Raw genomic sequence first — 26,739 nt, forward strand, 5'->3', positions numbered from 1 at the left:
TTTCCCTCAATGACCACTGCAGATGTCTGCCATCTCGTCAGAGGACATGCAAGAATCTGGTTCCATTCTAGCCTCTGACATGGTCATGACAGAGGAAACAAGTGTCAGCACCAGGCAGTCTTCATGTTCTTCACTCACCTTGAGAGAAATGTCCAGCAGGGGCTAGATAGCAGAAAAGTCAGACCAAGACCTTTTGGCATTCTTTATAAGAAGTGGTTGTACCTCAGGGTGGGTGGATTTGGCCATGGTACCCTAGGTCAAAAGTTTGACATTGGTTCTTAACATAAATGGATAAAGAGGACAGCAGAGCATTTTGGGAAAGAAAAGCCTGACAAATGGTACTGGGTATGATTGTGTGAAGCACCTAGACAGAAAAAAATAATTCTTATGATGAGCTTTATGGGGAATCTGCCACCCACACTGACATTTTCCCTTCCTGGATGACATGATGACATGAACCTTATTGTACAGAAGTAAAGGAAGGCATCTCAGCTGGGTATTTATCTGCAAATTACTTGGTAGAAACCAGCTCAGCAGACCGCATTCAAACAGACATTCAACTGTGGCATTTGGACTCGTGGCAAGGTAGTTGTCAGTATGGAGCATGTCTGAGCGGGGAGTATACACCTGATGTAAGACAATAGGAGGATGTTAGGGATTTGGTACACTGGACAGACTTTGGGCTATCCTTGGAAGGAGGTCCCACATGTTATGAATGCTACAACAGTATTAAGGAAGGATATCTATTGGAGACGTTCAAATAAAACTTGTATTAATGTGCAATAAAGGCAATACTGATTCATAATATGAATCGAGAAATTATTTTATGAATGCCTTGAATAAACATCATTTATTCAAATAATACACTGTATTCTGCTAAACATGACACCTAAGACAAGTTTGTGGAGCAGAATACATTAGAACAGTTTACAGCAGCTCTCTGGTGAAGTAGAAAGTAAAGTTGTGCAAGTAAACTTACATGCACTAATAGTTCACTGTTACAGTATAAGCTATTTGGTCCTGTCACAGTGATCAGCCAGCTTAAGGGCCCCTTACATGTGCCCTGTCAGGAGCTCAAAGGCAGGTCAAATATAAAGACAGAGCGCCAAATTAGTTGTCTATTTTGCCTAAAAAAAGGGAGGCAAGATCCTTGACAAATACTTGGAATCAAATTCTGTAGTAAACTATATACACAGGATCTATACAGTCACACCCTGGCAATACAAATGGAAAATGGAAAAATATGGGGAGTGGAGAGAGGAGAGGCTACTGCAATAGAGAACTATTAGAACATCTACTGCTATGATGAATTTGCTTATATAACTGTACTATGTTTTTAGAGCATTGCTGCAGTATCCTAAGCTATTTGGGTCATTAACAATAGCTTAAAGAGTTAGGGATATAGCCCTGAAGAGTCTGGGATATGCACTAAAAATCCAGGAGCCCATGGGAAATGGCCCAGCTAAGCCTTTTCTGAACCTAGAAAAGGAATCTAACTTCTGTTGCTTTGTAAAAGTATAAGAATCTAGATCCTGCCCTCTAGAATACTTTTCAGTCCACCCCCTTTTCAGAAAGCCACATTTAGTTGTCAGTGACCTATTATGTCAAGTATAACAAAAGATGGTAGCATGAAACCACAATCTGAAAGTAGTATGCTTTGACAATGGATTTCCTTTCCTTTTACGTTCATAGGAGACACAACTGATCAGCTTTTCTAGAGGCTTGAGTTTTGTCTGGATAACATCTGAGTGCCCTATAGAAATCCAGGGTGTGAGTAATCTTTTTTGCCCTTGTTCTTGGGTTCAGGGAAGAAGACAGTGAGATTAATAATCAGGCTCAAGGTAAACTCTGAGACCAATGAAGGCATAAAAGAAGGGTTGGTTCTCAACGAAACCCTGCCCTTGTGAAAAATGAGGAAGAGCTGCCTCACCATAAGAGCATGTAACTCAGATACTCTTGTAGCAGAGGTCAGTATGATGAGTAAATCAGTCTTACAGGGCTCAATTCAGCCTGATGAGCTTGTTCAAAAGTACCCCTAAGGAGGAGACACTCATTTTCTAGGTGGTTTGATAAACACCATCCCCTCTCAAAAATGGTTTAGCTTCAGAATGAATAGAAAAGAGGATCTAAGGGCAGACAACTAGAAATGGCCAAAACAATGAACAGATGAACAAGAAAGACCAGAGGCAGCAACTCACAAAAATAATCAAAAAACAGAGGCAGCTTGCTCTGAAGAGGGTACTGACTCTTGGACTGGCACAAACCAGAAAATCATTTCCACTTGCACATGTATGATTTTCAAGTAGCAGTACTTTTCATCTCTTTTAGTACCTGATGCACGTCTTCAGAAAAAGGTGTTTAAATATTAATACATTCTATCACCTAGGCAATTAGAGTTTTCGGGTTAGGGTATAGCAAATAACTCATATCATACTGAGCAAATCCAATTTGTGGGAAAGCATGTGGTCTTTGTCCTTGGTCAGACTGAAAACAAGGGAGAACCACTGTTTGCCTGTGCCAAAAGGCAGTCACCACCACAATTTTTAGATCATCCTTTGTGATGTGGATCTTCAGAAGAACCCTAGATATCAGTGTAAAGAGTGGAAAATTATACAGGAACATTCCCATCCATGGACATGTGAATGCATCAGTCTTCCACGTCTTTTTTGCAAGGAGCCCTAGAGCAAAATGCATTTGTGTTTTCTAAGAGGGGGAAAACAGATCTACTTGAAGTGCTCATCAGAACTGGATTGATTCTTGGAAGACCCCAAGATGAAGTTTTCAATTATGAAGGTATGTCCAGGTCCTGCTTAGCTTATCTGCAATATATGTATGAAAGGCAGAAGAGTCAGACTGAGCAGAGTTGCTATCTCCCAAGCTATCATAGTAAGTCTGCAAACAGGGTACAATCTGGTACCACAATGTTTACGTATGACATCACTGTGGTGTCATTTGTGTAAACAAGCAGAAGTCCTGTGGACCAAAAACAAGTTAAGGCTTTCAAAGCATTGCTTACTGCCAACATCTCTCTGACATTTTTGTGCTTCTATCATGAGGGTTCCACAGATCTAGCACTTTCACACCTTAGAAACTGCTCCCCATGCCACATCTGATGCATCTGTAGTGACAGACACAGGTTTAAGAAGGGAGAATGGGAGACATGGATTTCAATATATCTGGTAAACCCACAAGAGAATCTCAGTTCTTACAAGTCCCAAAACAGGGATATGAAAAGCCAAAAGGTGACGATACTGAGACCAGGCTGACCTAAGTTACCACTGGATTTTTCTCAGTGGAGGCATGAGAATCATTTGTGCCAAATAACCCAAAATCCTAAAATATTACATTGCAGATACCTGGCAACTCAAGAAGAGCTGTTGAAATACCTCGACTGTCTGGAGGAAGAAAGGCTTTTCCAATGACAGAATCTAGCAGACATCCCAGGAATGCAATTTTGTGAGAAGAGATGACAGATGGTTGCAAGTTGATTTGAAAATCCAGATTAAGTAGAAGATTCTGAACAGTTGTTAGACTCTTGGCAGCTGGAAGAAAAATGAGCCTGCAAAAACAATCAAAATGTGGAAGATGTTAATGTCTTGAAGTCTTCTATAAGCAATTACTGTAGATAGACACTGTGCACAGCCTTAGTACCATGGAAAGTCTAAAGGGTAAGACAGAAAACTATAAGTTAGACAAAAAATTCTTAAAAACACATCTGACTGCTTGGCAATGGGAATTAAATAGCTTTACCATGAAAGTTAGAGAACTGATCACAGGTAAAAGGAAACCAAAGTTAAAGCATTTTGAACTTTGGAATCTTGATAAAATGATTTAGAAAAGAAAGTTCCAGCACAGGCCTCCAGCATCCTTCCTTCTTTGGTAGCAGAAAAATCCTTAAATAAAAGCTGGTCTATCTGGCAAGGAGAGTGATGGGTATAATACTCCCTGAACAAGCAATGGATGGAGAAATCAGAGAGACTTTGATCACAGGCATGGGAGAATCCCCTGGGAGAAAGAAACAAATTCCAACTGCCAAGAGTACCCTTGCTGAATTACCTTTAAAACTCATTTTTCTGCAACAATCTGGCATCACAAAGGAATAAGAAGCCTCAGAGAGATGGAGAGGTATCAAAGGTGGGTGGGGGCTTGAAGCTTTTTTCTAAATGGAAACTTATTTGCCCAGCTCTGAAGGATTGCTAGCCAACTGAAAGTTCCACGGGAACACTGAAGAAGTACACGTTAGTGACAAAAGAACATCAACTTATTTGGCACTCTAAAAAACCAAAACCAACCACGAGAATGTACAGACACAAATAACACATAACCTCGTATAATAATCAGCAAGGGAACTTGAACAATAGCGTCCACTCAGTTTATTAGCTGCTTTCGTCAAAAAGACCATCAGAATACAAATACATCACAATTTCACCAAGCTTAATACACATACAAATTACATCAATTACCTAATTAATTAATAGAATAATTGAATAATAATACTATTAACATAAACTATGCATTTCTTTAAGGGCCTTTGTTTACACTGTCCTATTTTTCAAAAAAACATTTGATGTTAACTGTATCATTAAGCCCAGGGGATTTATCAGCTGCCAACTTAATCTGCCAAAAAGCTTCTCTCTGTTCAGGTAAATTCTTTAGGTCCCCCCCCTTAAGTCTATTTGTCCACGTTCAATAACTGAAAATAAAAACTTCATATAATTGGAACACTTAAAAGTGTGCTTAAATAAAGCACTTGTCAGATCTTTCTTTTATATATAATAAAGACATTCTTTTATTCTATCAAGTAACTTCCTAGTGGTCATTCCAATATAAAAGGCTGAGCATCCTGAACATGAACAGAAATATACCACCCCCTTCGTTTGACAATTAAAACTCCCATTAATGGTAATAATATAGGAGGGGTTGGCTAACATAATAAAATGCCCTTCATGAATGTATCTACAAATGTTGCATTGTCCACATTTAGACATACCTAATAATTTCCTGTGGGAACTTTGATGTAATCTAATTCTTTTTTGTTATTACATCTTTGTAGTAGATTTCATGAGTTTATTATTAGCTATAGTTATAGACCTGATGCTAATGTTATTTGTACTACTGGCATTTGTTCCTTGTTCACAGCTATTCCTCATCAGGAAGGAATTGAATATGTTAGAATGTTTTTTTATGAAGCTAACTTATATTCCCACCCAGCAAGTGAATTTTTATTGCAATTTGATAGAAGTTTTACTTGATAACTATTTTGTTTTTAATGGAAATTATTATAAACAAAAGAGGGGTAGCAATGGAGTCACCAGCAGCCCCTCCTTTTGCTAACATAGTTTTAGGCTGGTGGGATTATACTATATTGGATGAAATTAACAAGAATTTTAAAGTGTGTTTTTATAAATGCTTCGTGGATGATTTTTTTGTTTTAGAAGATAGTAACACTGATTGTCAGAATTTATTGAAGGAATTGAATGAAAAATCTGGATTTTTAAAATTTACTATCGGGGATGTTGGTCACATAGTTAATTTCTTAGATGTTACATTATATTGGGATGATAGCAAGAGGCAATTCGAGAGTATGATACATAGGAAAAATACATTTACCAACAGTTATTTGCACAACAATGGCAATCACTCCATTTTTATGAAGAAAAATATACCCAGGGGACAATACATTAGAGCTAGTCGTATGACTACTGATGACAAAAAATTAGAAGAAGAATTTGATTTTATTACGAATTTATTTAAGAATAGGGGATATAAAGAAGCTTCTTTGAAGGGAATGGAAAAAGAGATCAAACAGAAAAGGTATACCCTCTTTCAGCCTATTTTAAAGTTTCCTTTTGTGAGTAATAAAGAATGAATAAGTATTGGAGATAATACGAAGGAAAATAAAAGGTTGATGTGTGCATTGGATATGACAGTTGACAGTGATATAATTCGTACTATTATTAGTAATTGGAAAATTCTACAAGGTAATAAGAGAGTTAGCCAATGTAGTAAGAGAATTTCCTAAATTTGTGTATAAAAATCACCATAATATGAAAAAAATCTACTACAAAGATGTAATAACAAAGATTATATCAAAGTTCCCCCCAGGAAATTACTAAGAATGTCTAAATGTGGACACATTTGTAGATACATTCATGAAGGGCATTTTATTATGTTAGACAACCCCTACTATATTATTACCATTAATGGGAGTTTTAATTGTCAAACGAAGGGGGTGGTATATTTCTGTGCATGTTCAGGATGCTCAGTCATTTATTTCGGAATGACCAATAGGAGGTTATTTGATAGAATAAAAGAACGTCTTTATTATATAAAAAAAAAAAAAGATCTGAAAAGTACATTATTTAAGCACACTTTAAAGTGGTCCAATTATAAGAAGTTTTTATTTTCAGTTATTGAACAGGGACAAATAGACTTAGGGGGGACCTAAAGAATTTACTTGAACAGAGAGAAGCTTTCTGGCAGATTAAGTTGGCAGATAAATCCCCTGGGCTTAATGATACAGTTAACATCAAATGTTTTTTGAAAAATAGGAGTGTGTTTGTAAATAAAGGGCATTGAAGAAATGTATTGTTTATGTTAATAGTATTATTATTATTCTATTAATTAGGTAATTGATGTAATTTGTATGTGTATTTAAACCTGGTGAAACTGTGATGCATTTGTATTCTGATGAAGTCTTTTTGACGAAAGCGGCTAATAAACTGTGTGGACCCTATTGTTGTTCAAGTTCCCTTGTTGATTCCTACTTGAGGTTTCATGTTATTAATTTGGTACTCTGGCTGGCTTTATAATGGAGCTCCAATTCACCTGCTGACAGAGTATATAGAAGGCACTTTTTTTAGTTCCAAAGGTGTATACTATGCTAATGACCACTGGGGCCTTTGTAAGTCTAGCCAAGGATCTGAATTGTATCCTTCACATCTGTGTGTCTTAGAAGTTATTTTAAGGGGTATATGGAAGCTATGGCATAATTTACAGGATGACTTTGTCCATTAGACACACAGGTGCTACACTTAGGGTGCATTTCTGATTTCCCATCCAGGTTTCTCTTGGAAAGGGTTAGGGAAGAAATGTGCCTCACATGGACAGGAAGCCTGTTCCAGAAAAGAGGAAGTCTCTGAGACACATACCGATCCCTCTATGTCCTATGTCATAAGCAAAGCTAGATTGAATAATTCTGATCATACTCATTTTGTAAATATGCAAAAGGTCCATCAGAGTAGAATCCACAGATGCCTTGCACACCATGCATAGATCATATCTCAATAGTCTCTAAGAAACAGTACAGAGAAAGGGTTTGAGGCATTCTGCATAGTATATGCTGTTTAAGCCCCATATTTTTATTGTGAGCAACTTCAGAGGACATTCCAGTTGTGTGTACCTTGCCAGGTACATACCGAAGGGGGTGTTGTATTCAGCGATGGGCCTGATGAGGGCCGAATACAGTGGAATGATGACTTTCTTAGACTTAGATGCCATGCTCTTGCTTATAAGTTGAGCAACATAGAATGATTTCCTTACTTCCTTAGACACATGTTGGTCAAAAGACAGGTTACTATCTATATATATTTAGCTCAAATCCCTGACTACTCGTTCTACTCTTAGGGGGTGCATTATCTATAAGGCAATTTCCTAGGGTGGCTGACTTCCCAAAGGGTACCATAATGCATCTTTTGGCAATGACTTTCAAGCTGCGGATTTGGCACCAGTCATTTGTATGCATAAATACTTCCTGTAGATGTTAGTGTCTTGAGGGGATTCTATGACTACTCCTAGTTTGCAATCATCTGCAAATGTGGTCAGCCAGAGGCCCTTAATGTTGGTCTTGACTGCTGAGAAGTACATGCCAAAAAGGAGCTGACCCACCAAGAGCTAGTAACTGGCCTTTCTGTAGAGGTGGGCTCCCCATCCTAATTTTATGGGTCCTCTGAGAGTCAGCTGGCTATCTAGTGCATAACATACAGGTTTATGGTTACATCCATGAGCTTCTTTATGATACTCAAGTGAGGCATTCTATCAAATGCCTTAATCAAGTCAAGGTGGGCAGTGCACACAGTTTTGCACATATCTATTGGCTTGGTGACCTAAATGTCCATGAGGTTGAGTACATACATGATCTGCCACTGACAAAACCAAGCTGGGTTGGATCCAGTGTTTGAAAGCTTTCAATATCCTTATTTCCATAACTCTTTCCAAGGCTTTGCATACAAGACTAGTATAAACGTATGGGGCTGTAGTTCCTTGGGTCCATCGATGACCTGCCTTTTTGCAGAGGAATGACCATTGCAATTCTCCATTCAAGTGGCACAATGCCTGTCTGGCGGCTATGGTTGAACACCAGCTCAAGTGGTCCTGATAGGTCATGTTTCGGGCAATTAAGGAGGCACCCTGGGATATTATCAGGACCCATCAGTGCAGTGTTTTGGGCCTTAGAAAGTACTTCTAGGACATGCTCCCTAGTAATAGTGTGCATGTGGGGGGTGTTTGATGGCATTTCCTGGAGGCAGCTGGGATAAAACTAGAGCTGAAATTGTCAGGATTTGCTACATCTTTTGGCTCTGTGTAGGTGGCTCCATTTATAACCAGTTTTGCATACTACTATGTGCTGCCTTTGATTTTTTTGGACATAGCTAAAGAAATCCTTGTGTTTGTCCTTTGCCTGGGATGCTATCGTTGCCTCAAATTTGTTTTTAGTAGACTTAATTTGCCCTCTTTTGTTGTTTGTTTAGATTGATGACAGTATTTTTATCATGATTCCACCATGGTATTTTTTTTTTTTTTTAGTTAGTTCCTGCCTTATTTCTGCTTTGAAAGCTTGACAATCACTGGGCAGGACTCAGAAAGTTATGACTAGTGCAGTGATCAGAATGCTGAACATCCTTGTCTCATACACAGATTGTAATTGCTTGTATCTTGCTTTCTGGTACAATGAGAAAAGCAAAGACCCGGGGGGGCGTGGCCAAGGATGAACACAGGATAGCAGCAGATTTCTTCAGCTCCACCAATTTCATTACATTGACAGGAATTAATTACTTAAAAAATTAATTCTTGAAGTAATTTTCTTTCTAAATATGTTTGTTTTATATAGTTCTTGAACTATATCTAAAAAAGAAAGGAAATCTTAATAATATTCCTGTCAGAAATTACTTTGGAAATTTTCCTGTCAGTTTATCAGTCTGAAATGAGTTCCAGTAAGACAAATTCTCAAGACTCCAGCATCAAGAAAGAACTTCAGTCTCTGATAATTATAGTCCAGCAACTTACTGCTAAGATGGATAAAATGGATACTAAAATAGACACTTTCATAGAAAAAACTACAAAACAAATAGACTTGTTACATATGGACCTGCAACAACAGAAGATCCAGATGACAGGCATAGAAGAAGCTGTGAATGACATGGAAAATAAAATACAGGAACAGGAAATCAACATTGAGTTTCTGCTGAAACAAAATACACATTTACAAACAAAGCTGGATGACCTGGAAAATAGATCTAGGTGCAATAACATTAGGATTTTTGGACTGCCAGAAAATATTGAAGGTAACAATATTACTTCTTTTTTAACAACATGGCTCCCTAAAACTTTAGATTTACCAGAAGCATTCTATTTTGGTATCGAAAGAGCACATAGATCTATAGCTAATACTAACTCTAACAAAAACTATCCTAGATCAGTTATAGTTAGATTTCTATCATCTTTTGATAAAGAGATGGTTCTTAAATCTGCTTGGTCTAAAGCTCCTGTTAAGTTTAATGAGACAACTGTGCGTTTTGACAATGACTATTCTTCCATGGTAATTGCTAAAAGAAAAGTTTTTCTGCCACTAATAAGGGAGCTTAAAAAGCACAGTTTAAAACATACCTTCTGTTTCCTGCCAAGCTTAAAATCTTCCTTCCTGATGGTCCTAAGGTCTTCGATGATTTAGACTCTGCTTTACTGTTTGTCAAAGAAAAAGGATTTTGGATAAAATAGAAGAAATGGAATGGGCTAGTTCTTCATTAAAGAGATTGGCAACTGAAGCTTCCTGGAAGACTTCAGAGAAGAAGAAGAGACTAAAAACAAATGATTTGTTATATGTTTTTTTTCTCTCTCATCATTTTAGTTCATTATTAATCTTTTTGAATATAGTTCCTGCATTTCCAGAAAGCCACAAATATTTTGGAAAAGATTTAATCAAAGTTATTCTCTATGTGCAAAGAAATGTTTTGTTTCATAACCAGTCAAAATGCCTGAGGATTTAATGGCAGGCTGTGACTCGATTTGTTTTCTTTCTGAAAAAAGTAAGGTTAGTAATTTGATACATTTTTTATCTTTACCTTTTTTTCCTTCTTCTTTTATTATTTTCTTTGTTTAAACAATGACATTCTATTTAGATTATGTAGTGGGTAAAGGGTGGGGAGGGCAGGGAGAGAACAGTAATGAAAATATCATTAATAGAATAATAACATATTTATTTCTTGTAAAAGTTTATAAGTTCTTCAAATGCTATTTCTAATTATACTTTCTTGATTATACTGCTTATGCTTATTTGTAAATAATCTGTCATGCTTTAACTAATAATAATCAGAACTAAATAAGAGTAAATAATATGTTTTATTTTTAACTCTATTAATATAAACAGTAAGTAACATTCCATTGTATATACTTCTTACAGCTTTCTCTTACATTTTTTTATTTCTGCCTCACTCCCTTTTATTTTCTACTCTATTTTCTTTTCTTTATTAATATATAGAAATGCTTTAGACTGTGTGGGCACAGTGAATAATAGGATTTGTATGAAAATTGAGTTGGGAGAAGAATGCTGAGTTTTATTGCTTGTTGGTAATTTTGAGTTTAATTTCACTTGCATAGAGGCTGTGATGATCTGTGGAATACATTGTGGAGGTTCTGTCATGTTTAGATGCATTTACACTGCTAAATGAATGTTTGTCACTAGTTTTTAATAAGTTTCCCGCCAAAATGTTAAGAGAGACAATCTGGGATGTGGGCTGTCTTATGCACAATGTCCTTGAGTTACCTCAGAATCTTCAAATCACAGAATTCTCACAGAGAAACTGAAAGCAGTTAGTATAAACATTGACAAGGTTATCACACTGACACACCACAGATTCAGGAAAAATACTCTGTTCATAAAATATGTCAGTTATAATGAGTTTAAATGATGTAGTTTCTTGTAGTAAGTAAATGTCTTATTTTAGAAGGCATAAAAATGAAACATTTATTTAAATGTTTTTGAAAATCTACTTAACAGCAGCATAATAATCTGTGTTAAAAATTTGTGTTCCAAACATATACTTTACTATAACTCATTTAATTCATCTGATTGACAAACATAAATAATCTTATAACTCTATTCTGGAAGAAATGTCATGTGATATATTTTAAAGCAGTAGGTTAGCATGATTGTAAAATCTGGTTACCAATATGTGTTTGCTGTGCATTATTTTGTATAAAGCAGACAGATTTATTCTATGGACAGCAAGTAGGATAGTGCTCTACTAACACACAACTCAGTGAGATCAGATATATATATATATATATATATATGTGTGTGTGTGTGTGTGTGTGTGTGTGTGTGTGTGTGTGTGTGTGTATGTATGTATGTGTGTGTGTGTGTGAGTGTGATGGCTTTTTTTTCTGAGAATCTGCATAACTATCCAATATGATTTATAATAATTTCTATGAATACAATATTTTACTCTATTGACAAAATGAATGTTTGCCACAAGTTTTAATAAGTTTCCCGCCAAAATGTTAAGGGAGACAATCTGGGATGTGGGCTGTCTCATGCATAGTGTCCATGAGTTTCCTCAGAAGCTTCACTCACAGAATTTTCACAGAGAAACTGAAAGCAGTTAGTATAAACATTGACAAGGTTATCACACTGACACACCACAGATTCAGGAAAAATACTCTATTCATAAAATATGTCAGTTATGATGAGTTTGGATGATGTAGTTTCTTGTAGCAAGTAAATATCTTATTTTAGAAGGCATAGAAAATGAAACATTTATTTCAATGTTTTGAAAATCTACTTAACAGTAGCATAATAATCTGTTTAAAACTTGTGTCCCAAACATATACTTTACTATAACTCATTTAATTCATCTGATTGGCAAGCATAAATAATCTTATAACTCTATTCTGGAAGAAATGTCATGTGATATATTTTAAAGCAGTAGGTTAGCATGATTGTAAAATCTGGTTACTAATATGTGTTTGCTGTGCATTATTTTGTATAAAGCAGACAGATTTATTCTAGGGACAGCAAGTAGGATAGTGCTCTACTAACACACAACTCAGTGAGATCAGATATATATATATATATATATGTGTGTGTGTGTGTGTGTGTGTGTGTGTGTGTGTGTGTGTGTGTGTGTATCTATGTATATATGTGTATGTGTATATGTATGTGTGTGTGTGTATGTATGTGTGTGTGTCTGTGTTTATGTGTGTGATGGCTTTTTTTTTTTTTTTTTTTTTTAGGTAATAACGCAGGTGTTTCTGAGAATCTGCATAACTATGCAATATGATTTATAATAATTTTTATGAATACAATATTTTACTCTATTGACAATAATGAGTTTAAGTAAATGCTCATATACAAACAATTCAAGATTTTTTTGGAAGCTGTTGATAGAATTCACATGACAGAAAATAGATGCATCTTAATGCATGTAATGTCTGAATCATATTAGCCAAAGTTTTTGATTTAAATGAATGTTAGAACATAATTTTCTCTCCTCTTGATTTCTAACATTAAGATTATTTGAATGCTATTAGAATTCAAGTGTTATATATTACATAGATCTATATAATAGTATGAACAGTTTTAAAAAAAAAAAAAAAAAAAAAAAAAAAAAAAGTTTATTTTAGTTTATATGATGCTGTTTTACCAAATGTGTAGTTTTGTCTTGATAGATAATTGAATTGAAAACTGTTAACCTCAGTTAAATATAACTAGTATTAAATTGATAAGGTGGTAGCTGAGGTACTGCTGCTTAGGGTAGGGGTTAACTTGAGTAGTAAATACTGCTCTAAGTTGGAGTTTTCAACTCCAGGTGGGATGCAAGGTTTAATCCTTACATTATTTTCACTTGTTCATTGTTATATGTATATAGTTTTGACATCCACAATATATTTTGTACACTCATTGTCACTACAAACAAAATTGAATCCTATACAAAATCCCATAAGAGATTTAATAAATACAACTATATTTAAAGGTACACCTAAAAGAGGAGATGTAACATTATTTATCTTGTTATTTGTTATTTCGATCATAAGATTCTTGAGTTTTAAAAATGCCAAATGACATCTTTAAAAGGAATTTCTTTAAACATTAATGGATTGAATAATCCGTGTAAAAGGGCAAGCCTAATAAGATACATTAATCTACACAAGGCCAATCTAGTCTTCCTGCAAGAAACCCATCTCTTGAAAAAGATATTGATAAACTAGCCACTAATAAGTATGCAGTATTGGTTAGTTCAGAGCACACTCAGAAAAAGAGGAGTGGCTATTTTATGGAATAAAAGTATGCCCATTCCTAAAACCATTAAGTCTTATCAGGATGACAAAGGAATGTTTTGTATGGTTACAATACAAATTAATGGGAAGACTTACACTTTAATTAATGTATACTGGATACCTGGAATTGGTATTAATACAGTGAAACATCATATTGATAAGATCATATCATTCTCTATAGGGATATTATTTTAGCTGGTGATTTTAATTGTATACTACATGAAAGTGATACTACCACTATAAAGAAAAGAAGAATTACATCTAATGCAAAACATTTAAATGATTTTGCTAATTCTTATCATTTGAATGATATTAATAATCAGATAGAGTCAAAATCATTACCATACACCTTTTTTTCTAACAGATACAAAACTTATTCAAAAATAGATAGGGTCTTTATTTCTAACCAGATGGTAACAGATTTAATTAATTCCAAAATCATTTCATGTCCTATATCTGATCATAACTCAATTGTTTTTGAATTCATGATAAAAATACTCATAATGTTCAGATCAAAAGGATACCAGCATACTTAACTCAGCTAAAAGACTATAAAGAATATATACTTTCAGAAGTACAACATTTTCTAGACATAAATAATACTCCTGAAGTCTCCATTGTCTATGTTTGGGATGCCTTAAAATCGTATCTATATGGACAAAGTATCAGATGGTATAATAACAAAAGGAAATCTTGGGATAAGGAATTGTTAGATATTCAAAGTAAACTAGACTCTTATAAACATGATAATAAAGAAAATATTATGGACAAGAAAGTTATTGAAGAAATAAACAAACTAAATGAGAAATACAAAGAAATTTTAACTCATAAAGTTAAAATAACTTTAGAGAAATACAAGTTTTTGTCTTATTCAATAAGCCCCAAATACTTACATAGACTTAAAAATAAAACAAACAGATTGAATAAACAAAACCATATCAAAGAAATCTTTTCTCTAAGGAAAAAGAAGAATGTTTCTAGTATACCAGAAATACTGGATGAATTTAGAAATCACTTTCACAAGATTAACCATAACAACATTAACATGGAACCTAAAGATAAAATAAAGGAGTTTATAACCACAAACATGAATAAAAAGCTTAATAAACAACAGATTAAACTATTGGACAAGAGTATTTCATCTACAGAAGTTATTACACAAATAAATAAGCTTAAATCAAACAAAGCACCGGGTAATGATGGTATTATACCAGAGATATATAAAATCCTTTCTAAAACTACATATTCATTAATACATAAGGTTTTTATTCTGGCCCAAACTGAGTTAATAACCCCCCCCATCTTGGCAATATACATTTATTTCACCAATTTTAAAACCTAATAAAGATCCAACTAGATGTTCTTCATATCGACCCATCTCATTACTTAATGTTGATTATAAAATGTTTATGAGTATTTTTGCTGATATATTGAAGACAATTATCCCCGGCATTATAGACATAGATCAGACGGGCTTCATTGTAAATAGAAATACTTTTGATAATATAAGAAGAACTTTAACATTAATTGATTTTGCAAATAGGAAAAAGAAAGATTTAACACTTATTAGTCTTGATATAGGTTCAGCATTTGATTCAGTAAGTTGGGACTATCTGTTTACCTTACTGAAGTGCACAAATTTCTCTGATGCATTTGTAAATTTAATTGAGCATTTATACAAAGGAATGCTGGCTTATATTAAGGTGGGAACATATGTTTCACAAAAAATACCCATTCTTAAAGGTACAAAGCAAGGATGTCCACTTTCTCCACTATTATTCACTTTAGTAATGGAGCCTTGGGCTAATTTGATTAGAAACAGTACTGACATAGAGGGTTTTGAAATAGAAGAAAATACAACATCAAAAATTCAACTTTTTGCAGATGATGTTCTAATTACATCAGCAGGATCTAATTCTTCTATGCAGTCTTTATTTGATAAAATGATGAATTTTAAAAGTATTTCTGGTTTAATATTCAATGAAGAAAAACTAAAATACTACCTATATATACACGAAAAAATACTCTCATTAGTGATTTTACTAAATATGTACCCAACTCAGGTCAGATAACTTATTTAGGTATAATACTATCTAAAGATATTAAATCTATTATATATAATAACTATAATACCTGTTTTCTTAATATACAAAATCTTTTTAATACCTGGAATAATATGTTTTTACTATGGAGGAGAGACTTACAATTATTAAAATGATAATATTCCCCAAGATTTTATACTTAATACAATCAATAATACTTTCACCTACAAAAATAACTATCAAGAAACTGAATACACTAATGTTAAATTTCTTATGGGCACCTAATAGACCTAGGATTGCATTAAAGAAACATACTAATAGCAGGTCTCAAGGGGGTATTTCTTTTCCAGACTTTAATTTATATATTATCTCTTCTATTATAAAAGTTATTACTTTATTAATAGATCGGTCATATGTCACAAAATGGAAAGATTATTGGGAGCTAATTAGTATGCACTTCATGAAAATCTCCTTAACACATAAAAATATGATTATAAATAACTCCATGTTGTGGTTGCTAAAGGAATTTTGTACTTCACCTATTACACCTAAACATATGGTCTGTTACCCATTAAATATTATTATTAGTTATCGTAACTTTATATTCATGCACCCTAAGTATAGGGAATGGAATTTTATTGTATTCCCTATAATTTATACTCAGGGTATGCTTATGTCATCTACTTCTGAAGGAGCTCATTTAGCTATAGATAATAATCTAAAGTACTGGTATCAGCTGATATCTGATAATAAAGTTAAAAATCTAGATTTCTTAAAACAAGAATTTGATCTAAGAGAAACTTGCTGGTTAGAGGTTCAGATCTTTAGACAACATCTCATTGATAGAATAGATCTAATGTCTATAACAGTTAAAGAATCTATTCCAAAACTGATTGATTACTTGATAATAAATTTACAGCATACAGTTTCTGATAAAGGTAAACTTTCATATATACATAAAATTATCAGACAAGAAACTTTTTACAATGTAGATTCATACTGGAATTATTTCACCTCTATTAATGGGGACCCACCAACTCAACAAGATAAACAATATATATTAGAATCTGCTTATAGAACTACATCTTCCATTGTCTGGAGACTTTATACATGGAAATTTTTACATAGATCTTTTATACACCTTTGATGATGAATAAAATTAATAATAAAGATAATCTATGTAAGAGATGTAATGTAGAAATTAATGCTGACTGGGCTCATATGTTTTATGACTGTATGAAGTTGAAAGAATACTGGAAGTCAATTAATGAATTTTGCAGGCTCTTTTTACAGATAATTTCATTATTTCTAAGTCTCTTATATTATTCAACACACCTGTACCTCAATGTGTTAAAAGATTAAGCTTCCCTTGTTATGGTCTATCCTAGCAGTGGCTAGGAAAATAATAACTAGAAATTGGATTTCAGATACACCTCCTTCGTTCAATGAATTTAAAAATGTTATGAATATAATGTGTCATATGGAAATAAGCACAATTAGAATGAGAACAACTAGAAAAACATCACATTTTATTGTATGGGATAATTTACAAAATTTGTTAAAAAATTCTAATTTCAATAGCACAGTATTTTAGTTTAATTAATTGATCTGATTGTAGTGGATGTCTTTGTAAATACTTTAGTTGTTTTGTTGAATATTATAATAATACCTATTTTTAATTATTTGTATAAAATTGTTATGATATTTCTCTTATATGTTAAAACAATAAACTTGTTTTAAAAAAAAAAAAAGAAAAGCAAAGACCCCAAAAGGAATACTTGTGACTGTTGCTTTGATTCAAATCTTGGAATATGCTTTGTTTCTTCACTTGCTTATCCAAGAGAGAAGGTATGATTTGGCATGCCACAGTTCAAATAAGGAGATAACCTTTGATCCAGCCAAATATCTACAAAAAGCATTAGACTCTGCAAAAGTAAAAATATGCTTTTAGAGTGACAACAGCTAAGTACATACCATTTTATATATTTTCTTGCACACACTGCATTTTACTGAAAAGCCAAATACACTGTGGCTTCCTATATCTTAAACAATTATATTTTTAATTTGATGCTTTAATACAAACCACATGAAGGTACTCGACAAAACTTCAGGATGAATTTAGTTCCAGCAATACTATTCTCCCTTTCTTGCTGATTATTTTTATCTCCCCATTCTGTTTTCCTATATATTATTACTAAATGTTAAAATAAATACTTATGAAACTGCTAGCATGCAGTCCTTGTGTTTTGCCTTCATACTGTTTTTTTAGCCAGTTTCAGTGTCACAAAGGTAGAGCACTTTGGTGCTGGTAGACCAGAAGGTTGTGGGTTCTAGTCCCCACTCCAAGTGAATGGATTGCTGACACTGTTAAGATCCTGATCAATACAATTAACTGTACAAGACTGTGAAAAGAGAGCACTGTTCACTTCCTACGATTGAAAAAGTGATGTCCAACAGACCAGGAGCAAATTATTTGTGATTGATGCCAAGCAGAAGTTTTAGCATATTGACCTAGAGGAAGGTTTTAAGCTGTGTGTACATTTTGGTTATCTGTTGGAGTGTACAAATCCCCTAGTTTAGTCTCTGAAACTGCAGAAGTGAACTAAAAATCTCACCAAGACACGGATATATAGATTGTATTTTGTACACCATAGAGCACTGATTGAGATTGGTTAAAAATAAAAAAGATAATTGGTTTTATAAATCCCAGGATAAAAGAGGTGCCCAATCCTGGTATGCAAACTGGTGCCAGGACTGGAAAAAAAAACAGTGGAGGATCCTGAAAACATGGAAACATTCCTACAATGGAGTTAAGGCCAGGCTTAGGGGGAGGATAACACACACACACACACACACACACACACACACACACACACACTGTACAAGAAAGTAGTGGTCCATAAAAACTACAAAAACTGACAGGCCAAAAAAGACCTATAAAGATGATAGAGTGAACTATTTTGGATAAGGAAGAATTTGTCTAATATTAATATTATGTAAGAAGCCCAGAATTTCCAGTTAGAAGATATATAAAAAGATTAAGGCAGAAATTAGAGGAAATAAAAAATACTTGCACAAGAAAAACTGTCAAAAACTTCAAATGCAGATTCTGTTCATTAATACAATAAATCCATGAAAAACATTACATATACAAAAAAAACTTTGGGGCACTTGGGGAAAAAAAGCAATAGTTGTTGTTGTCTTTCGGCTTTTCCCAGTTAGGGGTCGCCACAGCGGAACTCCAGTCCGCTAATGATTGGCAGTAAATTTTCACAAACACCGAGGTGCCAGCTCAACGTTCAACCTTCAACGAAGGCATGCCCATTTACGCATGTCTTTCGTACGCCCACCCAACCGCGGGGAGGACATGCAGACTCCACACAGAAGGCACTCCCCACACTCTAGCCGAGAATCGAACAGGAGAACCTCTTGCTGTGAGGCAACAACGCTACTGCTGCACCACCGCGGAAGTCTAGTGAAAGTATTAAAAAAAATAAAGAGAGATTTTTGAAAGGTATAAAGAAACCTGGACATTGGAAAGAAGCAGATCTGATCTTGTGCAATATTTGTGCAAAGGACAAAGCAAACTAATCTAGCAAAAAAGCCTCTTCAAAGATATTTGATCAGAAACAGTGGCAAAGGCACTCTGATATGGAAAATTTCACAATACAAAAACTACCACCACAAGGGGGAAGTTAGAACAGAAGATTAACAAACTAGAAGTTAAACAAATAGAAAGTGAAGTTACGTAATCCTTGCAAAGTGAAGGATTTAGTGTAGAAAGTCAAGAACAATGAGTCCCCAAATTAAGGAGAAACAGGTGGAGCGGGAGGCATCTGAAGAAATATGGACATGGGAAAGAAAGTGTTTTAACATAGTGCAATATTTATGCAAAAAGAAGAAAGAAAAACTAATCAATATAAAAGAGCAGCAAGATATTTGAAGAGAACTACAGGCAAAGGCATCCAGATGTGAAAAAGTTTCACAATACAAAAAAGGAAACAAAGGGGAAGTACAAAAGGGGATTAGTAAAGAAGTTAAAGAAAATGAAACAAATTATGGAATACCTGTGAAGTTAAGGATTTGGAGCAAAAAAAAAAAAATCCAGCTCAAGTAATGTCACAGCATGATCAAACAATAAGTCCTCAAATTGAGGAGAAACAGGTGGAATGGGAAGCATATGATTATCTGCCACACGAAGATGCACTGGAGCCTTCAGTAGGAAACCAGTACAAAAGTTAAATTGGAGTTGCACAGCAAGGGAAGGAAACTGTGGCAACTCTGACACAGTCAATATTGTGGAGTAATGGATCAATGAGTTCCCATATGAAATAGCAATAGATGACGCAGGATGCAGCTGAAGAGAATATATCACAGGAAGCAGGTCTGGAATTTTTTATAGAATGTCCACAGGAAACTTAGCAAAGAATGTGCCCTCAATTCAGAAGAAAATGAGCTAAAGGAAGAATTGCTTAACTTAACAGAGATGGATAGACATATGAAGATCGATGGAAAAAAATTAGATTACAGAAAGTAAATAAGACCCAAAAGATTAGAAGTCTGATAAAACAGATGAACACAGTAATTAAGACTATTAGAAGTTCATGTGATACAACAGAAGTAAATGGGATATATTATTGTGCAACTAAATTAATAATAGATACAAAGTCTTACCACAAAAACACAGAGCAATAAGGGAAAGGAGAAGTGTTGGGCAATTAGTTACTTTCCCAATCTCAAAATTTTGCTGAAGTGAATATTCAATGAATTGATTTTGATGATTAGCTGTTCAATGTTTCTTTTTTACATTCAATGATTAGCCATAGACCCGACAAAAGCAATGCAGAGTATCAGAACAGACCAGTTTCTATCGAACACTATTCCAAATAGTGAACTACAGATATTAGCACAGGCAGAAAAAACTTAGAAGATATGCAGATAAATATAAAGGAAAAGTGCAAAGTAAGGAATTAATTGATGATCCAAAACAGTTTTATAAAGAAATGGGAAGCAAAGCAAAAGGAAAAGAAACACCATAAAAAGATTTTGAAGAAATATCTGTGAAGATCCTGTGGGGAAATTGCAAAGATGTCAAATGGCTAGAAATAAAAGAAGTAGAAGTTCAGCTGTAAAAATAGGAAATAGGATGAAGTAATGGCCAGATAAATTGAAACAAAATTAAGAAAACCTAACTGGAAAAACCACAGGCCCAGATGCAGTACCTAACTTCTAGCTAAAAGTATTATCTTTACATGAACATGAAGATTTAGTCTTGAGTAAGAACTACTTATATGTGCATCCTGAATAGACACAAACTCATTAACGGGAAAAACTTTCACCTCCTTAAACATGATCCTGTAAGCCATCCTAAAAAGTATAAACTGATAACTTGCCTTCCAGTGACGTTACAGACTATATACTGAAATTTATGTTGATAGAGTTTACAGTCATTTAGAATTAAACTTAATCATAGTAACAGAACAAAAGGGTAACAAATGAAAGTCATGTGGAACAAAGATCCCATATTGAAAATAAAGTCATAATGAAGAACTGTGAAAAGGGGAAGAACCTAAGTATGGTATGGATAGACTACAAAAAAGCATTTAACAACATCCCACATTCATGGATAAAAGAGCACTTACAGATGTATAAGATGCATCCTAAACTGATCAATTACATTACAGTGACCATGAAACAGTGGAAAGCATTTTGTAATTAAATCCTGACAATGGGCAAATTATCCCAGGGATAAAAATTCAAAGGGGGGTATTCCATGGTTGTTCTTTATTACCACTGTTTTGTCTTGCCCTTAACTGATTAAACTGTTTAACAGATTGGGTCTTGATTATATTTTGGCTCCTAGAAAACAAACTTGCTTAAATAATTCTCATTTACTTATTGTGGATGACTTAAAATTGCAAAGTTCATGAGATGGGAAGTTGAAAGCACAACTGCAAGTTGTTAAAACTTTCTCAGATGATATAAGAATGACATTTGGTCTTCATAAATGTATGAAAGCAGTATTTAAAGCAGGAAAGTTGCAGTACCAAGAAAATATCAATATAGGACAGGAATGTGAAATAAAGGATCTTGAGTAGGAAGAAGGGCATAAATATTTGGGAATTGATGAAGATCGGCAATAAAACGAACAAATAAAACTCAGTAAGGAATACTTCAGAAGACAAACTAATACTGAAAACAGTCCTGACATCTAGGGACAGAGTTCAAGCTATAAAGTAATTTGCTCTAATTTGCTCAGTTTTGTTGTGATTGACTGGCCTCAAAAGTTATTGGATCAGTTGGGCAGAAAAACAAGAAAAATGCTTCACAATTATCAAACGATATATAAAAATCAGTGTACACCAAGATTATATACCCCTCTCTCGGAAGGATTACATCTATTGATCTGCAGTCACGGGACTGCACAGAAGAATCTCATCATACACAGTGAAAGTTTTAAAACATGAGGATAGGAAGTCTAAGATGACTTAACTGCTTAGTTTAGCTGTAGCATTCAGATGGCAGACCGGTATGGAAATCAAACTAGGAGGAGACAAAAATCAGATAGCAATTGAATGTGCCAAAAACAAGAATACAAGGATAAGGATCAAATGAGGTGGAAAAGCCATATAGTTGCAAGTCTAGAGATCTCCTGGAACAACCTCATGTTGATCGGGATTTGATGCGGTAATGGCCAAGCAAAGGCGAGTTGAAACCGCACAGTAGTGGACTATGTCCACGCTGGTTTACAAAGTCCACTGAACATGTGGGAGAAACATACAAATGTATGTTCTGTAAAAAAAAAAAAAAAGAACTGGAAACAGCTGCATACCTTGCAGCTGCATGCAAAACACTCATGGCAGACAGCCTGTACACTGGAAGACACACTAAATGTGGCAAGATATTTGCATTGAAGATTGTGCAAACATTACTACATAAAAGAAGCTGAGAAGCATTGGACACATGAACCACAATGCATTACTTCAATCATGCTTACTCAGCAGGCTCAAATTGGAAGACAGACAAGTAAGTTGATCAAGAAGTTCAACTCCAACATACAGGAGAAAAGAAATACTACACTCATAGGTTCATAGGTTCATACTAGGCTATCTGCCCTAGGGCATTTATAAGCCTAGCCAGAATGTGTTTGGCTTTCGCCACCCATTTTAAATTTATTTTGCTATGCCCTTTTTCGAGGTTAGTATACTGTGCCTCTGCCTAACAGTGACACAGAAGTGATACCCGGGGTAAACCTATGATCTCCCATCCACTCATCAAGATTCCTCTTGAAGAGAGTCAATGAGGGACTCTGCCTAACCTGGACTGGGATTTTATTCCAGAGTGAAGGGAGCCTCTGGGTTATGAATCTGTCCCTCCAGCATGTCCTATTTATTTCAGTGCTGAGGTTCAAGTCTCTCGATCGCGTAGCTCAATGGGATTTGGATTTTCTGAGGTGCAGCATGTCCATTAATTCCGGGTTGGACATGGCTTTATACGTCAGGCACAGATCACCTCTGAACAGGCGGTATGCCACTGAGTAGAGCTGGAGTTTCTTTAACCGGGCAGCATATGGCATCTGTTTGAGCCCTTTGATCCTCTTGGTGAGGTACTTTTGGGGTCTTTCCAGTTGCTGCAGGTGTCTGGTAAGGTACATCCCAAAAGGGCATTGTACTCAATTATGGGCCTGATGAGGGATGAGTAAAGAGGCACGATGACCCCCCTGATCTAGATGTGAATCCCTTCATGATTAGGTGGGCTATATAAAATGTTTTTCTAACCATTTTGGCCACGTGGTTGTCAAATGAGAGATTGCTATCAACTTGGGTCCCCAGGTCCCTAATTACTTCTTCTGTACTTAATGGATTACCACCTATGTGGTAATTTGTGGGCACTTTGTTTTTGCCAAAGGGGATGACTATACACTTTTTGGCATTTAGCTTGAGGCCATGGCTCTGGCACCAGTTGTCTGTTTCTATGAGGCCCTTTTGGAGGATGCTTGTGTCGGCTGGAGAGTCAATTATGGCACCCAGTTTGCAGTCATCTGCGAACTTGGTCAGCCACAGTCCTTCCGTGTTGGCCTGTACCTCCAAGAAATATATACCGAACAAGAGAGGTCCCAGGACTGAGCCTTGTGGGACACCGCTTGTAACTGGTTTGGAGTCTGACATGGCTCCAGCAATTCTAACCATGTGGGTTCTGTCCTTGAGCCAGTTTGCAATCCATCTAGTGACATAGGGTTTTATATTTAAGCTGGTGAGCTTATCTATAATGCCCGAGTGGGGTATTGTATCAAAGGCTTTTGCGAGGTCCAGGTAGGCTGTGTGGACCACCTTCCCCTCGTCAATGGCCTTGGTGACTGTTTCAAAGAAATCAACCAGGTTTAAGAGGCAGGATCTGCCCTTAACAAAGCCGAACTGGGTAGGATCCAGTGTTTGTAGGTCCCCAATATCTTTATTTATGAGGTCCATGATGATCCTTTCCATAGCTTTGCAGACCAAGCTAGTCAGGCTTATGGGGCGATAGTTTCCAGGATCCGTTGAGGCACCATCTTTATGGAGAGGGACCACTGTTGCTGTACGCCACTCTTTGGGCACAGATCCTGTAGTAAGGCTGAGATTGAACAGTAGTTTTATGTTTGGGTTTAGCTCTTCTTGGAGTTCATGTAGGACGCAGCCCGGAACACCATCTGATCCCACTGATGCTGTGTTTTTTGCTTTGGAGAGGGCGGCTCTTACCTGAGCATCTGAGATGTCAGGGGGGGCAGCACTCTGCTGGGATAGATATTTGCCCTTTGGTGGGGAGAAGTTTGTGCTGAACCTGTCAGCTAGGATGTTGGCAATGTCTGTGGGTTCGGTGTATTTTTTGTCATTTTGGACTAATTCTGAGCATATCTGGGAATTACCACCCAGGTTCCTAACATAACTAAAGAAAGCCTTGTGATTATCCTTAGTGTCCTGTGCAATTTTTCTCTCGAAGCTGGCCTTAGACAATTTTATGTGTGCCCATAGTTTTTTGCTAATACTGATCAGTGATGCCTTCCCTTTTTGGGATTTTGCTCTATCATTTAGTAGCTTCCTCCTTCTATTGTATAGTTTGTTTATGGCTGGGGTCCACCAGACAGGACGTCTGCCTTTGGAGGCTTAGGTCTTGGTTTTATTTGGGATCGCATGATCCATGCATTCCTGAAGGTGTTCATAGAATGCGTTTATAAAGGATTCTGCGGTCTGGGCCGTATTTTCTACAGGCCCGGGGGCTTTGAATGATTCCACCTCAGTTTTGAGGAGTGTGAAATTTGCTTTAGAGAAGTTTTTCACTGTGGTTTTCTGGGCAGGGGGTGGGGTTGGGATGTGAATATCCAGTGAGATTAGTTTATGGTCTGATCTTACCAGTGAGGGATACACTTCTGGTCTGGAGCATAGAGTCCCCATGTTGGTGATGATCAGGTCCAGTATGTTTTCCCCTCTTGTGGGAGTGGTAACAAGTTGTTCCATAGCATTTGAGTTTATAAATTCTAGGAACCTTTGGGCTAGGGTGTTGGAGCTAGAGTAATGCTCCCAGTCTATGTTTGGGTAGTTGAAGTCGCCCAATATAATGGTGTTTGGAGAGACTTTCATATTTTCCTGTGTTCTCAGGAAGGCCGAGTGGGGTTCCTGGGTTTGGGAGGGTGGTCTGTAGCAGGCTATAAACTGGAAGGCAGTTTTACCCACTGTTAGTTGCACATGGATAGTCTCTAATGCTTCGTGCTTTGCCACCAACCTGGAGGTGTGGGTATCTTTGATGAATATCGATACTCCCCCTCCTTTTGTGGTTCGGTCCAAGTTTTGGGGCCGAAAAGCATGGTATGAGGTATAACCTGGTAGTGCTGGGGTGCTCTCGGGAGCCCTGAACCAGGTTTCTGTTACTGCACAGATATCGATGTTCTCCATGCTAAGGAGAGTTTCGAGTGCGTGCATCTTGAGGTTTAGACTTCTGGCGTTGAGTAGCATTACTCTTAGTTTCTTATCCCTTGTGATACCTATGGAGGTGGGTTTGTCTTTTGAGCCTTGCCTAAAAAAGGCACTATGGGGGTAGCAAGAGCCTTTGCCAATATCAGAAAGCCCAGGGGTGACAGGTGCAAGCCGTCCCTAGCGAAGCATCGTGGCTTGTCGAGCATATCATCCCAAGCTGACAGGCATTGGATCCCCTTTGAATGACACCAGTACTTAAGCCAATTGTTGAAATTGATCATCTTGTCTTCATATTGTGGCATCATTCTTGGTGAAGGTAAGATGCTACTCAAGGTCAGGGTCATACCAGCCTGGGCTACATGCTCAGAGAGCCCCTTTATGTCTCTTTTCATGTAGTCCAGGGAGGTACGTCTCAGGTCATTCACACCAGCATGGACAATGACTGAGTCATATTTGTACTTGCCTTGGAGTGACCTGAGTGCTTGTGTTATGTGGCGGATCCTAGCGCCCGACAGGCTGCTCACCGTGACCCTCTCCTTGTTCAGCCTGGTGAGCGGGACGTCAGTGTGCCTGACGATAGAGTCACCTATTACAAGTGTATCAGGTGTGTTGTTTAGTCTTAAGGGCTGTGACTGTTTGGCAAACTGGCTTTGTGAGATATGTGTTGCACGTGTTTTGTTTTGGGGTAGCGGCTGCTTGGGTGTCTGCTTTGGAGGTCTCTGCTGCTTCGGCAGATCTTTATTTAGAGCCTCCGAGTATGTTTTTGTGTGATTATGTGTTTGGTTTGCTGTCGTGGTAGGTCTATGTGAGACTGGAATTGTAGTGAGTGTGGTTTCCTTCTCCTCCTGACTGGTTATGCCAGTACTGAGTTGAGAGAGCTTAGCCTCCAGTTTGGCTATATGGTTGCATCTCTCACATGTGTTGGAATTTGTTGGGAGGAGGAGAGGGTTGCCTGTGTACATGAGGCAGTTGTAACATTGCCTCAAGATTCCCAGATTCACCAGCTGGACCGGAGAGGAGATTGACAACTGACCTTTGGACATGCTAGAATAATATTGGGAATTCCTTAATAATTGAAAACCAGGGGCAGTGGGGAGTGAGGGTGTAGTGCTTTTAATTTTTAGTGCTGACTTATATAATTGCTTTAGTGAGCAAGTGCCAGGTAACTTAAGTGCAATGTGTTACAGGTAACTTAA

Source organism: Protopterus annectens, chromosome 2.part0, assembly GCF_019279795.1.
Source record: "Protopterus annectens isolate FY-2018-M chromosome 2.part0, PAN1.0, whole genome shotgun sequence".
Taxonomy (NCBI): domain Eukaryota; kingdom Metazoa; phylum Chordata; order Ceratodontiformes; family Protopteridae; genus Protopterus; species Protopterus annectens.